Source organism: Tenrec ecaudatus, chromosome 17, assembly GCF_050624435.1.
Source record: "Tenrec ecaudatus isolate mTenEca1 chromosome 17, mTenEca1.hap1, whole genome shotgun sequence".
NCBI lineage: Eukaryota > Metazoa > Chordata > Mammalia > Afrosoricida > Tenrecidae > Tenrec > Tenrec ecaudatus.
The window spans coordinates 28387615-28405452 of NC_134546.1; the positions used below are offsets into that span (position 1 = coordinate 28387615).

General features: G+C 44.6%; 2 non-coding genes across 2 annotated transcripts; one reads left to right on the forward strand and one right to left on the reverse strand.

Moving 5' to 3' along the window:
• Nucleotides 1-6623: 6623 nt before the first annotated feature.
• LOC142431267 (U1 spliceosomal RNA) lies at nucleotides 6624-6785 on the reverse strand. Its single transcript, XR_012780799.1, has one exon. It is a non-coding gene; the product is annotated as a U1 spliceosomal RNA (small nuclear RNA).
• A 3784-nt stretch (nucleotides 6786-10569) lies between these two features.
• Nucleotides 10570-10732, forward strand: LOC142431256 (U1 spliceosomal RNA). The gene has a single exon (XR_012780789.1). It is a non-coding gene; the product is annotated as a U1 spliceosomal RNA (small nuclear RNA).
• Nucleotides 10733-17838: the final 7106 nt, after the last annotated feature.

Genomic DNA, 17838 nt, shown 5'->3' on the forward strand with positions numbered 1-17838 from the left:
TTGGGAACCACTGGCTTAGACACTTCACCCCAGGTAGCTGGTGGCCATAGCACTCTGGCTCCTGTTCGCTTCTCTGGGCCCCAGGGGCTGCAAGATGTGGCTTATGTGCACACCCTGCAAGCATCCCGCACAGACTGTAGGGGCAGGTGTGACACGTCTGCGGCACACTCCTGTGTTGGCATGAGGGCACGAGGAACAAGAGCCATCCCTGGGGAAAGCAAGCACTGCTGAAAGAGCATACCCCCACAGGGGTGGCATTTTGTTTGTTTCTGAAAGCCCTTTCCTTTCAAACCACAGAACTCCAGCCCTCCAATCCAAACAGGAGCTGTGGGCGGTAAACTGCCCAAATAAGCAAATCTCATCCCCAGCTTGGCAGCTAAGACTCTCGTATTAAATAAATAAATAAATAAATAAAAACCACGGAAACTCCAGTTGAATAGCTCCTTTTTGCCGCAGCTCTGGGTCACATGGGGGTCAGGTGAGCGGGGTGTGTTCAGGTTGACAGTAAATTGGCATCTGGGCTCTCAACAAAGAGCCTTTACACACAAACCCCAAGCGTCAGGAAGCCATGGAAACGGTGGCGCAAAGAGCAAAACAAGACCCCCAACCAAGTCCACTGTCACTGGTCTGACATCTTCAGCACATCCTGTATCTTGGTATTAAGGGTATCGATTCACCCTCCCCCCAATTACCCTAACAATGCCCTTGCCATCCTAGCAAGAGGCCCCAACAGAACTGCTGTGTCGCAATTTCAAACCCCAGAGAACAGACAGGAGTCGAAAAGTAGAGAGTGTCTGAGTTAGGCACCAAGGAACCTAAATGAGCAGATGGAGTTTTCTAAAGGGTAACGTGGTGGTGGAACTTGGTTTTCTCCTAGGATAACTGCCGTCGTGAGCCAGGAACACTGTAGGGCGGGATTGTTCCAGCTCTTGTGACTTTAGTGTGGGGCCAGGTGCACCCAAGTGCACTTACTCTCTTGGGTGGAAAACTGGCCCTTTCCTCTAGATCCCACCTAGACAATCAGCCAAAGTCTCCAGAACTGGGCAGCCCCACCAGCAGGCCTGCTGTGGCAGGGCCTCACGCTTGGTCCCCAGCAGGTCTGGGACACCCAGAGGAGAGGCCCTGTAGTGCCCACTCTGCCCTGCTCAGGCAGTGTGACAGGCCTTTTTAGTGCTGAAGGGTGCTCTATTAGCCTTAAGTCCAAAGGCACTCAGCTCTTGCTCCCAATAAAGTGCCCAGAGGCATCCTACTCTGCAAGCAAGCCGCCTGGCCAAAGGCACTCGATTTGATTTGCTCCATAGGCCTGGAAGGTCACCACTCTGCGCCCTGGTTCTGCTGTTGCCACTCCTCTGCCAATCCTTTGGTGTCATGTCTTTCTGTCCCTGAATTGATGACGGATCTCAGAGTCCCAAGAGTGTGCGACACTCCTGGACCTTCATTCCTGAAGGCATATAATGAATAAAGACAAGACTCCAAAGCCGAGAGAGAGAGAGAGAGAGAGAGAGAGAGAGAGGCTAAAATTGATGTCTGCCATAGGAGACAGATGGGGTAGTGTCAACTTTCAAAGTTTGTACTTATCTATGTGGTCCCTGAATGGCTTGAGCTGTTGGCAGTCAGCCGTTTGTCTAAAGGTTGGTAGTTCAAATCCACAGACTTGCCAAAAAGGACCCGATGGTCTGCTTTCATAAATATTACAGCCAAGAAAAAAAACAATGGCATAATTTTATCCTGTATCACCTGGGGTTACCATAAATTGGAATCAATTGTTTGGTGTATTGGGTAAAGAATCCTCCTTCCATGTAGGAGAACCAGGTTCAATTCCCAGCCAATGCCCTTCATGCACAGGCACCCACCATCTGCCAGTGGTGGTTTGTAGGTTACTAAGATGCCAAACAACTTCAGTAGAGCTTCCAAGCGAGGCAGACTGTGAAGAAAAGCCTGGAAATCTACTTTTAAAATCAGGCCATGGAAACTCGATGGATCAGTGCTAGGCTGGGTTATCTAGAGAAACAAAGGCAGCGACACCGCATGTCTGAGGAAGAGCTTTCGATTGAGAAGTCATTTTAGATGCGGGAAAGTGAAGCGAGATGCAGGAAGATCACAGGATGACGGGGACGAAGTCACACGGAGGCAAGTTAGGCGGGACCATGGCAAGGCACCGACAGCTCCCAGGGTCAGCAACCCACAGAGCGTCAGCAAGCAGGGAGGTGTGAAGGGGCTGTATCTCTCTCATGAAAAGGCCGCACCATCCCCACACTTCCTACAGGTCGACTTAAAATCTGACCACCCAGGATGTTAGCAGTAAGTGGCACAGGCCTGGCAAACATTGTTCTTTCGTGCACACGGTGGCTGTGAGTCAGGCGCCTAATAACGGAAACCACACCAACGTGGTCTGAGGAGCAGAAGGCAGGGTCTCCAGGAAACAGACTTGGAGAATTCAAAGGACGCTTTGTTAGCTTGTTCTTCTGAGAATACCATTGCCTGCAAAATTCTCCAAAATAAGTCTCTTCATTTTCTGGGAAATATTAGTAATGGAGAAAATTAGTTTTGCTTTCATGTAACTTGTTTTCTAAATCACCTGGGAACATTCACATTATTACTTTCGAAACCTCATCTTTTTAAAGTGTTGCTCTTGGTTCCCAGGTCCAGAATTCTCCCTGGTAAAGTTTTCCTCCTCCGTCTACCATCATTCTCTTGGTTGCCTTTAAATTTTATTTATTTATTTATTGACATTACTTTTTTAATTTAAATCATTTTATTTGTGGCTCATACAGCTCTTACCACAAACCACCCATCCATCCATTGGGTCAAGCACATTTGTTCATATGTTGCCATCATCATTTTCAAAACATTTTCTTTCTACTTGAGCCCTTGGTTTATCAGCTCACTTCCCCCTCCCCACTCCCTCATGAACCCTTGATAATTCTTTTTTTTTTTTAATGACTTACACCAACCACTGCCTCCCTTTACTCACTTTTCTGTTGTCCGTCCCCCTGGGAGGGGGTTATATGTAGATCATTATGATCAGTTCCCTCTTTCTCCCCTTCCTCTCCTGGTATCACTACTCTCATTATTGGTCCTGAAGGGTGCCTTCACATTTTATTATACCAAATAAATCCATGATGATAATCCTACATCCATTATCACTACCTCCATTTTTATGGAGGGGGGAAGAAGAGACCCCAGGTTAAATAACCTGATCTAAGGTTGTGGAAAAGCAAGGATGTTACTTTGAGAACAAAAGGTGCGCCTGACCCAAGCCATGGTGTTTTCAGCCACCTCACATGCACGTGAAAGTTGGACTTTGAATAAGGAAGACCGCATAAGAATCAATGCATTCGATTCCTGGTGTTGGTGTAGGGATACTGAACGTACCATGGGCTTCCAAAAGAACAAGATGGACGCCACAGTGCTCCTAGGGGCCAGGATGGCGAAAATTCTCATGTAAATTGAACACGTATCAGGAGAGACTAGCCCTGGAGGAGGAGACCCTGCTTGGTAAAGTGGAAGGGCAGCGGAGAGAGGAAGATGCTCAACAGATGAACTGACACAGTGACTGCACCAGTGGGCTCGGACATGAGAACAATTTTAAGGATGAGGCAGGCCTGGGTAGTGGTTCTTTCCGTTACGCACAGGTCGCTGTGAGTCAGAACCAATTCAACTGCTCTGAACAAGATCATATATCTGATAAATAGCAATTTCAAAACCATCTGTGTTTCCAAAAACTCATTAAATATACACATATGTATGCTAAGCCATCTATATATTTTCTTTGAGGATTTTAAAAAACTCATTTAAAAATGGACTCTTTTCTTTCCTAATACTGAATTTTAAGAGTTCTTTATATATTACGTGGAAAAGTCCTTCATCGGATGTAAAAAATTTGCAAATTTCTTGTTATATTAATTTCTTAATAATCTTTTGAGAAATATTCTTATATTTTACAAAATCTAATATATACCAATGGCTTTTGTTTCTCTTAATACAAATTATGCCTTGGGAGTTGTATGTAATAAATAGTTTATTAATCTAAGGTCCCTAAGATTTCTTATTTCTTTCTATATGTTTTACATTTAAATATAGCATCTAATTTAAGATAATTTTTACGTATGGTGCTAAGTGGAAGCCAAGTGTCATTTGAGGCATATGGATATTCAGTTGTTCCAACACCATTGGTTAAAAAACCTATCCTCTCTCCATTGAATTGCCTTTATACCTTAATTAAAAAATCAATTGACTATATAACTCACTGCTGTAGAGTCAGTTCTGACTCAAAGCGACCCTAGATAAGGTGTCTGAGACTAAATATTTACAAGAGCAGCCAGTCTCTCCTTCTCCTGTGGAGCGACTGATGGGTTTGAACCCACAGACCTTTCCTTGCAACCTAACGTCTAACCCATAGAGCCACCCGGGCATATTTTTGGATTCTGTTCTCTTTCTCTGCTCTGTATCTGTATCTCTTCACCATTATTCTTTAACTTCACAGCAAATATTGAAGTAAGGCGGTATCAATCCATTTTGCTCTTTCACTCTGGCTCTTACCATCCTAGTGTCCTTGCCTTCTAGTCTCAAGGTGAGCACCCACTTGTGGACTTTGAAAGTAAAAGATGCTGTGATTCGTATTGCACGTGTGTTGCCTCTAAATCGACGTGGAAGTAATTACCGTTTTAACAGCACTGGGACTTCTCATCCAAGAACGAATTACCCATTTGCTTAAGTCTTTTCTTTTAATTGGCATTTTCTAGTTTTCAATGTACAAATCTGACACCTACTTTATGAGCTGGATATTGCTGTCTGGTAAGTGTCCAGCTGCGAACAGCAAGGCTGGCGTTTCAAACCCACTACCCTAGTCAGTCAGCAGGAAAAATCTGAAGCCATCGCTCCTGCAAAGATTTATAGTCTCTGCCGACAAAAAGGATCACTAAGGATTGGAACTGACATGATGGCAGGGCGTTGGAAATACATATTTCATGGTTTGGGAACTATTTTACACAATATTTTTGAACAATGATTTCTAACTAATCACCAAGTATAAGTATGATTACTGTTATATTGACCTTTCACTGTAACCTTGCTGGTTTGACAGGTTTTATTTATTTGATAGATTTGGGAAGGATTAATTTTTTGATGTAGACATTGTGTCCTCTGTGAATAGGGTTTTTATTTTCTTTGTTTCGAATCTGTATGTCCTTATTTCTTGTTCCTGCCTTGTGTTCTTTCCAACCTGTGTCTCTCTGTCTCTCTGTCCGTCTACTGGCATGATGTTTGTTTTCTATTTGTTCCACACATTTTCCTTACATTTCCCTCTTTGGGAGATTGTGGGTAATCTATTATTCCATGTATCGTCTTTTTTGGCCCTTTTCAAGAGTAGTTGTTTAATAGGAAACCTCTCCACCTTATCACATAGGAGCCCTGGGAGGGTAGTGGTTACAAGTTGGATGATCAGCATGGTTAGTAGTTTGAAACCACCAGCTGCTTTGCAGGCGAGACGGGGCTTTCTACTCCTGTAAACAGTCTCAGAAACCCATGGGGGGAACTGTGAGTCAGTCTTGACTCGATGGCAGTGAGTTTGGTTTTGATTTATACCTTATCACAATGTGTCTTCATCTACACGACTTCATCTTCAGTAAGGGAACCTTTCAATGTATGCTTCCATTCCACCTTTTGTTATTGTGGCCATCTATTTTACATCTACATTTATTTTATCTTTCTATATATTCTTATTGTTTGGACTGTCAATTATCTTTGAAACCAATTTTAAAAAAGGAAAAGTAACTTTGAATCATCCCTATTTACTACCTGTTTTAGCACCTTCCAGGAGTCCTGTAGCAGTGGTTACATGTTGGGCTGCTAACCAGAGGGTCAGCAGTTCAAAACCACCAGCCATCTCCAAGGGAGAAAGACAAGGCTTTGTACTTTTGTCAAGAGGTACAGTCTTGGAGGGCTGACACGCCAGAGGACTCGGGTCTCAGCATCCCGGTTACTTAACTCTCTCTGCCAGCGACTGTGAAAGTCATGACTTTCAGCGGAAAGGCTTTTCTTGTGTGAAAAATGAGCTTTTGCCCCATCATTCTCTTGAATCATCAGAAAAAAATGTCTAGCTCAACCAGGACAAGATGAACTTTTCCACCCTGAGCAACATCCAGGGCCCGTTTGCGCCCCGCAAGCTGCAGATGGAGCTCCCGGCAGTGTGGCAAGTCCAGCGCCTTCCCTTTCTGGCCAGATCCAGCCTCTCACTAGACAGCCGGAGGGGTGGCGATGAGACCCTGGCCTTCCAAGCCATCCTCAACGACCCTGTGCTGAGCAAGACCCTGGGGCAGCCGCACTGCAGGGTGCAGCACCAGCTGCATTCAGAGTGGGAAAAGGAAGCCCCCAGGAGCTGTTTTCCCCTGTCCTATATTGTTACGATGAGTAGGAACACGGGCGACGGACAGGAGGGGTTTGGGGGTTGGGTTTCGAGTCTGCGATCTTTGTATGGAGCCGGTTTCCGTCTGGTATCATGTTCCTTCTACCTGAAGGGCTTCCTTAACAAATTTGCTACTGCTTATATTTAGCTTTTCTATGTCTGAGAAAAGAATCTTTATTTTTCCTTTGTTTTGACAAATATTTCCCCACCCCACCCCCAGGGGCTAGCATGAATGCAGTTCCCCACTACCAATTATGCAGTCCAGTTTCCCACACTTGGGAAAATCGCAGGGATCAGCACACCCGCAGTGCAATGGGTGAGCCTCTCGCCCCGGGAAAACCACCTTCATGATCCGGTGTCTCCCCTGCCAGGTAAGTATGTTTTGACAAATATTTTTATTGAGTATTGCTAACTGGGTAAATTTTCGGCTTTGTTTTCTTTCAGGACTGTCAAGTTGCTAGCTGACTACCTGTTGGCTGTTTTCTAAGTAAAAATCAGATGTTATTTTTATCTTTGTTCCTCTGTATATGATGTTTATTATTCCTCCTAAGAGGTCATTTTTAATCTCAGGTACATTTTTCTCTGCAAAAATGTGGTTTGTATCCTCTCCTCTATCATCCATCTCTCTCTTGCACATGCACGTGCATTCTCAAACACACAACCTCACGTCCGCGACCACATCTATCAGTTCTAGCGCTTGTGTTCCATTTGGATCATTTTCAATCTATTCATTTCCTCCTCGTTTGGGATGCTTGATCATTGGGACTTGTAATATTGTGAATTTTACCTAGCTGAATATTGCTAGCTATTTCTGGGTGACACTTTGTTCCGGGTCACAGTTAAGTCACTTGGAAATTCTTGGATCTTTCTAAATCTTACGTTTAAGCTTTGTAAGACAGGTCCAGAGAAATCTTTAGTCTGGGACTGTTTCCCTTAGTTACCAGGCAACAATACTCTCCTGAATCCTCTATTTGTTAGGATTGTCCACTGTGCTTTGAGGTGATGGAACTATTCCTGGCCCTGTGTCTCACTGGAGAATTCTCCCACCTTCCGCCTTGGGGAAACTGCCCTCACCTCTGCTTATGCTTATTGGTGTTCTGCTAAAGGCTTCAGGAGGGGCCAGGTTGGCTCGTCAGAGTTCTCTTGTATTCTACCCGAAAAACCCTTGACTGCAGGGATTCTTCAAACTCCAACCTCCGACTCCTCAGCTCACAAAGACCTCTAGGCCAGTGGTTCTCAACCTGTGGGTCGTGACCCCTGGCGGAGGGGGTGGGTGGGTGGAATGACATATTCAGAGGTCACCCGATCCATAACAGTAGCAAAATTAGTTATGAAGTAGCAATGAAAATAATATGGTGGGGTCACCACAACATGAGGAACTGTATGAAAGGGTCGTGGCATTAGGAAGGTTGAGAACCACTGATTCTGACTAATAGCGACCCTATAGAACAGAGTAGACCTGCCTCTATGGGCTTCTGAAGCTGAAGAGAAGAAAGTCTCATCTTTCTCTGTGGAGCAGCTGCTGGTGGGTTTGAACAACTGGCCTTGTGATTAGCAGCCCAATGCACTACACCATCAACTATAGAATGAATGATTATTCTACATATTATATAGAATGATTAAATGCTGTATAATGGATTGTTATACAGCAGTGAAAAAGAACGATCTGTGACTGCATGCAACATGTGAATGAATCTCCCAAACATATATATATTGTGGATATACGCATACATAGAGAAGGGAATGTTGATCATAAGAAGAAGCCAGATATAAAAAAATACTGTATGATTTGATTGACAGGGACAAAGCTAACTGGTGGTGCTAAAGCCAGAAATGCAGTTTACCTTCACTGGGAGGCAGGAGGCGGCCAGTATCTGCAGTGAAGTCACTGGAGGGTTACAGTCTTCCCTTCTTTTCTGATTGCCTGTATATGCCCAAGGGTTCATGAAAACTCATCAACCTTACAAAAAGTTTGAGGAAAAAAGGAATTAAAATTAATGCAAGATTTACCAACGTTTGGAACCCCCTTCATCTGTAAACTTTCCTGTATATTAGACCCACTGCCATTTCTGACTCATAGCAACCCTGCATCGGGCTGCAGAGAGACTGTAAGTCTTCACAGGCATACAGTCTCATCTTTCTCCTGAGAAGTGCCTACTGGGTTTGAACTGTCAGCCTTGTGGTTAACAACAAATGCCCATCCCACAGCACCGCCAGTGCTCCTGGTATTTATGTTACGCTTGAATAAGTTTTTAGACAGTTACACTTGCTTCATAAAAAGAATCGGGGAGCTTGCTACCTTTTTCTAGTTTATCACTCACTGCTAATGAGCTGATTCTGACTCATAGTAGCCAATGGCAGAGAAGAACAGAGTAGCATGGGAAGTTGTGTCTCTCTGTGGCTGTAATACTTTGGGAGTAGAAAAACTCTTTCTCCAAGTGGCGGGTGGTTTCGAACTACTGACCTTGTAGTTAGCGGTCTAGTGCAAAACCCATTACTCCACCAGGGTTCCTTACTAGTTTAAATTTTTTCTTTTAAATAAGAGCTTCCTGAAATTAATTTTTAAAGGTGAGTTCGACTTTGGTGAACTTTCATAACCAAATCGACCCTTTCCTGCTAGTTCATAAAAAGGAATAGAACCAGTCAGTTTTGAGAAAACCCAATGAAGATGCCTTCAATGGGTTCAGGTGTTGCCCTCTCCTATCACAAGACTCCTGGCGGGCCTTGCTGGCCCTGGCTTGGCTGCTTTAAATTGTTGAGAAGGACCCAGGCTCCTACATTTCTTTTCTTCTCATATTTATTGGGTTTTCATCTCGTGGTTAGTCTCAAATGGCTTTCACAAAGCCAGTTAGTGTATCCAATATTTAGAATAAGGTGGAAAGCAGGGAGAGGACTAACCGGGACAGTTCTCCTTTCACGGGAGAAGGGAAACTTTCCAGAGGTTTTTTTGAGGGCACTCTCCTCAGAGCCCATTGGCCAGACCATTGGCCTCCTCTACATTTAAAGGATGTTGAGAAAATGAGTGTCTCCCACGTGAGCTAGAGTGAGCCAATGTGGTCACAACTGCCATGAAGAGGCATCTGTGTAGTCACTAATTTATGTTTTGCATTTATCTGATCTCCTCCTACACTGAAGATAAAAGGTAATGTTTATCATTTATAAACAGTGACTGAGTCCTTAATAGCTTCCCTCTCAAATCACCTCTGAACGCATTCCTCCCCAGGCTATCGTAACTCTAATCTTCTTATTTATTTTCCACTTTGGATTCACTTCCTAGACAGAGCCTGAGTTGGCCCCTAAGGTCATGCCTGTGTTCTGTCCATGGGTGCAGGGTTCTTACCTCCCCAAGGGGCTTCCCTGTCACACCTTAGGGAAGGCAGACTTGTTTTTTCCTGAAGAGACTGAAAAAACTGGAAAATATATAAAACATACCTTTAGGCATACATCTTTTGGATCAACTGGTACCATAATAACTCTCATGTGAAGAACAGACTTTTTTTGCTCTTTCAAAATTAAAAACCAATTGCTGTTTCTATGACGAGGCCTCTAAACAAAGTAAACTTTTGAAACAGGAAATAAATACAAGACTTTTCAGATATTCACCAACACATAGTCAGACCCAGAGAATACTCCCTGAGAGGGAGGCAAGTCATTAGCAGAGCTTGTCACCAAGAGAGGGTGGCCAGGACTCACTGAGGAGCAACCTGGCAGTCTAGAGCCATGGTTCTCAACCTTCCTCATGCCGTGACCCTTTAATACAGGGCCTCATGTGGTGGTGTCCCCAACCACAAAATTATTTTCATTGCTACTTCATCACTGTCATTTTGCTACTGCTATGAATCGAGTGAACTCTGTGAAAGGGGCATTCGACCACCAAAGGGGTTGGGACCCACAGGTTGAGAACTGCTGCTCTAGACCGTATCCTTTGATGAACATGTATAAAAAGAGCTGACTGGGCCCTTTGTTATGAATAATTTTACCTTTAGTAGATTCTGCCAATCAATTGGCAAAGCGTTTGAATCAATGTACACCTTCATGCCAGTGGGTGTGTTCTATTCCCCAATCCTTGTCAAACCTAAGTAATTTTTGCATCTAATAAGAAGAGTCCATATGCAAACACAATGGACTAATGGCAGTTATGAATATGCGTGCTAGGGTTCTAAATACTTACCTGGCAGGGGAGACACCGCATCACGAAGGTGGCTTTCCCAGGGCGAGCCTCACCCATTGCACTCCGGATGTGCTGACCCCCGCGATGTCCCCAAATGTGGGAAACTCGACTGCATAATCTGTGGTAGTGGGGGACTGCGTTCGCGCTGTCCCCTGGGGGAAAAAAGACTAGCGACTGGACCCCAGATCGAGGAGACGAGAAGAATATATGCTGACCAAGTGGACTTTATTTCAGAGATGGGAGAAGGCGCAGGGTCCAGAACCCTGTTCATGTAATTCAGCTAGTCAGCCGCTAACGGAGACACCAGGCCCATATCCCACAGTCAAATGAAGTCGTCCTTCCTCGGTATATTTACACAAAACAGAAGAGAACTTATTTACATAAGATACACAGTATTGCCCAAATTGCAACACAAATATTCCAAACACCCCCCAAACCCTTTCAATTAAATGCAGCTTTATTGCTCAATACTTTATTAGAAGATCTAGACAATAAGGATTCTTGGAAAGACTCTTTCCAGCCCTGAAAAAGACACGCGCTTTGTCTGTCGCTGTCAGCATTCTATTTTGATAAAACCCCAACAGACTCTGGGGCAAAACTGACAGAATGACTGAGAAAATTTCGTAAGGATAAACGATAAATGTGGCGTCTGCACGACAGATACAGCAGAAAGGAGAGGGTTTCTTCTTGCTGTAAGCTCCTGAACATGGACGTGGGGAAGAAACCCATTCACAATAATGACCACATGGCTAAGAAATAGGAATACATTTCCTAAAAGAGGCCTAAGAGTTTAATGAAGGAAACTCTTAAAACTTCTGAAACTTTTAAAGAAGATCTGTATAAACAAATTGCCACACTCTTAGATGGGAATTTCAAATTTCCCCAAAGTAATATGCAAATTTAACAGCATCCAAATAAGTCCCCCATAGGGCTGGTTTTCTGAAATCAGAGAAAATGATCACAAAATTCAAATGCCTGCGAGCAGCTAAGGAAGGTGGCAGACAGAGCAGTGGGCAGGGGTAGGTCTGGTGGGATGGGAAAGAGCATGCCTCACTATTCTCAAGCTACTGTGAGCACACATTAGAAACCCACCACCATTGAGTCCACGTGACACTGTCAAGCAGAAATAAACAAAACAGAGTATGAGCTTGAGAAATCCATCCGACTGCGATGGAATTGTAACCCACAGTGACGCTGGTGGGTCAGCTCACTGGGAAAGGACGGTGTTTGCTAACTGATGAGAATTGGTAACCCGTTTGGAAGAAAATCTTGGCACAGTGGGTCCATGTCCTCCATTCTACATAAAAACAAACTTCCAATTGTGTGAAGACGGAAAAGTTTCTTTAAAAATGTTGAGGTCTTTCTCGAAGGTTCTATATGCCACCCAGCGGGTGGAGCCTATTCTTAATCCGGACAGGATACTTTGAAATGTTTAGTTATAAATATCTGTATTTTATAAAATATCATATATATTTATAGTCAAAACAGCCTATATGTACCCTAGTTTTAGTTTATATAATACACAAAGGGTTCTTACAAAGTGGTTTTTAAAAAAGAGAAAGTGTCGACATCACGGAAGGATCTTCGTGGTGGGCCGGATTCTAAGACGGCCCCCACAGCCTTCCCCCTTTGGTATCCCTCCCCTGACGCTATCTGACAAGGCACAGGCATGCAGCCGACGCCCTCAGTGAGACTGATGGGCAGCCTCAACGTTGGGACCCTGGCTGGACCAGCCTGATACAGGCACCGAAACGCTTTGACCGCAGCCCATTTTCTCTGGGTGGTAGTGGAAGGGAAAGCAGAAAGATCTGAAGTTCGAGAAGAATTTGAAGCGCCCTTACTAGCTGTGCAGGAGCCCCCGTGGAATGGCAGGTTAAGCAGGGGAGACTACTAGCTGCAAGGTTGGAGGTTGAAATCCAACAGCTGCTCCTTGAAAGATGAGGTTGTTTAATCCTGTAACGATTTCATCTCGGAAACCACATCAGGGAGCAGTTCGACTCTGTCCTGTCGGTTTGCTGAGATGGAACCAACTTGATGGCAGTGGGTTTGGGGATGCTAACTTTGATGACGATACCAGGACTTGACAGCGGCTTTAAGAGTAAGCAACTCTCTACTGACAACCAGGCAGGAAACAAGGCCCTTCATTCGACTATCAAGTACAGAATTCTCACAACCACAACCATGAGCTGGGAAATCCAATCCTCCCCACAGCCTCCAAATAAGAGCCCAGTCTGGCTGGACCCTAAGGAGCCCTGGAGGCAGTGTGGGTTAGGTGTTGGGACCACAAGACCAACAGTTCACACCCACCCACTGCTCTGCAGGAGAAAACTGAGGCTGCCCGATCCTGTAAAGACTTACAGACTCAGAAACCCAGAGTCAGAACAGACTTGATGGCAGTGGGTTGTTTTTGGTTGATCCTTAGTTGAGAAACCCAATTTAGCCCACTTGGTGTTCTGATCTACAGAATTAGGAGGTAATAAATGGGGGCTGTTTGAGGTGGCTAAAACTGTCTTGTAATGCAGCCATAGACAATTAACACAACAGGCAATTCAGGTAGGAACCAAGACCTGTACATTCCTAAGGCAGAGAAGGCAGATGTATTGAGCGCTTACTTCTCACTCACTCTTTTCCTCCTGTTTTTTCTATTGCTAATGAGCATAAGCAGGAGCCCCCCCCCCCCCCCCCCCCCCCGCCATCTCCCAGCTTCTAGGAAACCCTATGGGGCAGTTCCATTGTCTTACAAGTCAGAATCAGCAATAGGAAACCAAGTGGGCACCATAGGAAGGTTTTCAGTTGTGTTGTGAACATTTACTTGTGGAAACGGACATTTACTGTTTCTGCTATTAAACACGCATACACATCTCCCTAATCCTCCCTGAGGGAATCATGGAACATCTTTCATTACTTCACTTATGTGCCCTTATGTGTGGCTTTTTAAAAAACTCAATATATTAATTTAAAAAAACTGTTGGCCCTCGAACGACACAGGTTTGAACTGTGTGGGACCCACTAAGACCTGACTTTTTTCCCCCTGTTGCTACTGCAGGGAGCTCAAGTATCTACTTCAATGCGGTGACCCTGATCATCTCCCCAGCAACGGCTGCCCCCTTCACTCCTTTCCCCCTCAACTGCAGAGGGGACCTGCCGAGAAGTGGAATGAAAGCTGCACTCTATCAGGTCAGGGAGTTGGTCGGTTTGTTGCTGGGTGCCAGTACCTGGACCCCTCAAAAGGCACTCCAAAAGTGGAATATTTTGTTTCCCATCTTTTCTTAGCGGCACCCGATTCCATTGTAAACTAAAAGTCATTTTCTCCTGAAACCTCTTCTAGAAGCCATCAGAAGTGTGAGAATCACATAAGAAGTCTGAGGTCAGGGAACCAGTAACAGTGGTTTGATGCGTATGACAGGTGTGAGATGCTGACAGGTGTGTTGTATTACCTCAAAGCCACTTACTTGGGCAGCTCAATTATCCTCAAATCATAGATGAGAAATAGATGTTAGCTTGTCCATAGTCTCAGAGATGGTGTCCTGTGTCCAGGTGTAGTTCCTGCTCAATGTATTCATCGCTCCAGCTCATTCATCTCTGCTGTGCTGCTCTTAGAGGAACCATGTGATAAAAACCATCTAATAAGAGACCATTGCTGTTATATCATAGGAGGGTAAGTCAGAGTATTGCTATGAAGCAGAAACCTTTATTTAAGAAAAATACCCAAATGTGAACCTATTGCTCCTCCACGTAGCCTCCGAGGTCTCTACACTTCTGAAGGTGTAGCGATGTTTCTTTCCATCTCACCTGCCTTGATAAACGTATGTGGTCGTTTCCTCCGTGTGAAAACAGCAGTTTTGGGAGCAGGACTCGGCGTTCCTTGAGCTGTGTAAATGAAAAGCTGGAAGCGACAAAACTAGGGCTGTCGGAGGAATGAATGAATCACTCGAGTGGATTTGGATACAGGGCAGAATAGACCTGCCCAGTGGACCACCTCATCTTTCTCTCACAGGGCATCTGGTGGTTCAACCTACTGACCTTGCTGCTAGCAGTCCGATGGGCAACCCACTGTCACCAGGGATCCGGGGGGGAGGGGGTACTTTCCCAATATAATTCTTATAGGACAGCCTTGGCTGCCCTTGAAGAATAAGCAGGTGCATGGCCCTCATGTGGGGTGGGAGGCAGGGCTTCTTCTTGTGGCCACTTATCTGGTCTTTCTCTCAAGGATGCAGTTTTCAATTTACTTAAGACTACTTCTTATAAGGTCCTATGATCATCCTATTAAGATGGCCTATTAAGATCTCACCATTGGAAGCCCACGCCCACACTTCTCTGCCTTGAATTTAACTGTCCACTTTGATGAGATTGTGCGAAGGCACCCTGACAAGGCTAGGGTCAGTGCATTACTGAGCGAGCTTGTCTGCAGCCATTCGCTGATCAGAGGCCTGCTTCGACACATTCTGTTTGGAATAAATCTGCACCAGTATGGACTGCAACTCGAAGAGCAGTACTTTTCACTTGCCCTCGTATGTTTACTATATTGAGTGTGTGAATTCATACGCACATAATTCATTAATGCTTTCATCTGTTAAGTGTAAATAGTTTGCCTCTACCTTTCTGTTTACCCCTAAAATGATTAAAGTGTTCGGGCAAAGCCACTGAACCCACCCAAGTCCTGGTGGAGTGGTGGCAGCAAGTGAAGCCAACACAGTCCATGGATTTCCACCAGTGAGAAGTTCCTCTTCCTCCTTGGAGAAAAGAACCAGAACCCAAACCCACTGCCCCAGAGCTTCTGAGACTGGACTTCTTTATCGAAGTAGGTGGCTGGAGGGCTTGAGTCACTGGCTCACGAGCAGCCCGTCATGTAATCCACAGCACCACCAGGACTCCTTTGGAGAGGGGAGCGAAGTCATAAACAGCAGGACCCTTTGAGCAAAAGGAAGCTGACCTAGACGGGGCCTAGACCATCAAGGTAGATCCCTGGAGGGATCTCAGGACTGGTTAAGCGCAAGGCCACCTACCAACGAGAGGCCCCCTCAGCTCCAAAGCAGGCCATACTACATGTGCACCAAGGACAGGACACTACTATGCACATTCTGTTGCCAACTGCAAGCTGTCCAAATCCCTCTGCAGTCAGGGCACAAGCCTGAGTCTTGGGATCAGTTCCACAGATCTACATGCCTTTGAGCATGCCCTCACAGGTTTGATGAGCTGGGTAAGTTTCAAGTTTTAAAAATGAGCCGACTGATCAGCTGTCAAATATTTATGGAGTAGCTTCTACTTGGAAATGTATCATAAAAAAAAAAAAGAAAGTTATCACGAAAGATGCTCAGGGAACACAAGGAAAACCACCATGGCCCCGCCTCAAGGATTGTAGACAGACAGAAGAAAACGATGAACCATAAACAGTTTTATTTTGGTTGGTAGGTGACAGGAGAGTGGTATTAAATATGCAAAACTGGGGTCTTGGAGGGAGAATCAAAACATTCGCAATAAAACTCACCACCGGCTGCTCCTAGGTTCAAAACACCCCTGGTTTTGAAAATACATAAACTTGAAAAATGCATCATCATTCTTATCGTCCCAAAGACTCTAAAAATCACACGAAGTAAGACCTTTACGTACTTGCAGATCTCACAGAGTGAAGGCAGGAAAGGGCCCAGATCCACCGTCAAGGTCAAACGTAAAACCGAGGCTGCCTCCAGAGACCAACAGTGGTTCCAATTCCCTTGAGCTGGAGCCCCCTGAGCATCTTACCACAATGAGAAAGAAGGAACCAATTTTTCTTGCCTATCAGGCAGACATCGAACCAGTAAAAGTCAAAGTGTTTTCAAGTTGGGAGATCCTTGTGACCCTAAGGTATACAGGGAATCTGAATAGATATTTAAAGTGTCCAAGTAAATGCATTTAGTTATTAAATGCTATTTAATGAAATTTGCATACTTTTCTAATCTGTGAATAGTAACTGGCAATATCTACCCTTAACTGTGATTTTCCACTTGTTAGCAGAGAAGCTCTTTCTAACATCGTTCACATGGAATACATGCTACCACGAAATGTTGCCTTCATCTCAACACGTATCAAATGTACAGGGCTCCGTGAGCCATGTATACTTCTGCCTCTCTAGTCAGTGAAATGCTGAGACGCCCCCCCCTGGGAAGGCAACCCTACATGGGAGCCGAGGATTGAGGGAAGGGAAGGGTGTTATTGGTAATCAACTGTCAAGATATGAGAGTAGAGATTTGGGGTCTTCTAAAATATACACTTCTACTGAATGAAGTCCGTCCTTCCAGACAGGATAATCTGAAATATGTAGATTCAAAAGCCTGTCGTGAAAGTGACAATCCCTTAAGCTCATTTGAAAAAGCTGAGTCAAAACCGGTAAAATGAACCTGTAAACATGATTTTTCCCCATGAGACTATCACTCAGCCACCTTGGGATTTCTTTCTTACGCCTCATCTTCATTCTGACATAATCGGATGATATAACAGACCTAAACCTCTATCAACACACAGAGTTCCCTGAATTAGAAAAGTACTTTTGTCCAGTCCAATACTTTATTTACCGGTGGGGCTGTAGGGTACAACTCTTTAATTGATGGGCCAATGACAGAGTTGGCAGGGGGAGATCTAGCTTTTTAGAGGACAGAAAGATCTCAGAGGTCACCTTTCCAGTTCACGGAAAACGGTGGCTGATGAGCCCAGGTACCACGTCGGGTGCTTTCCTTTCCTGGTGTGGCACATTTTCCACAAAGCCTCACCCAAGTTACTCAACATCCAGTGCCAACTTTCTGATAAAAATTATTTTTCTAAAAAAAAATTCATAGTTTTATGAAAAAATAATTTCCTTGGTCTCACTTCCAAGAGGCAGTGGTTGGATGCTAATAGTGTACTTTTCTCATTTGTGAATGATGGGCTCCCCTACAACCTTTATTTGATTCTCTATGAGGTCATTTGAAATCTTTAGTTTGAGAGCCTGGGACGTACATCGTGCCTCTTCTGAGGGCGCACAGATGGATACTAACGCTAAGACTCTAGTGCCATTGAACAGATGTTCTCCTGTGGGCTTTCCCTTGCCTCACTGGGTGAATGACCCTCCAGTGGGGCATCCGGGAGAAGGTGATGTGAAGGTAGCATCTGGACCAATGCACATGTAAGGTGAGTAGCTGAGTCAACCAGGTCAAGACTTTCCTGTGAAGTAGGCCCTTAGTAGGATACTGCATATTTTGTTCACTTAAATAAATCAGACAGTCTTTCAAATGTGACTAAAATCACC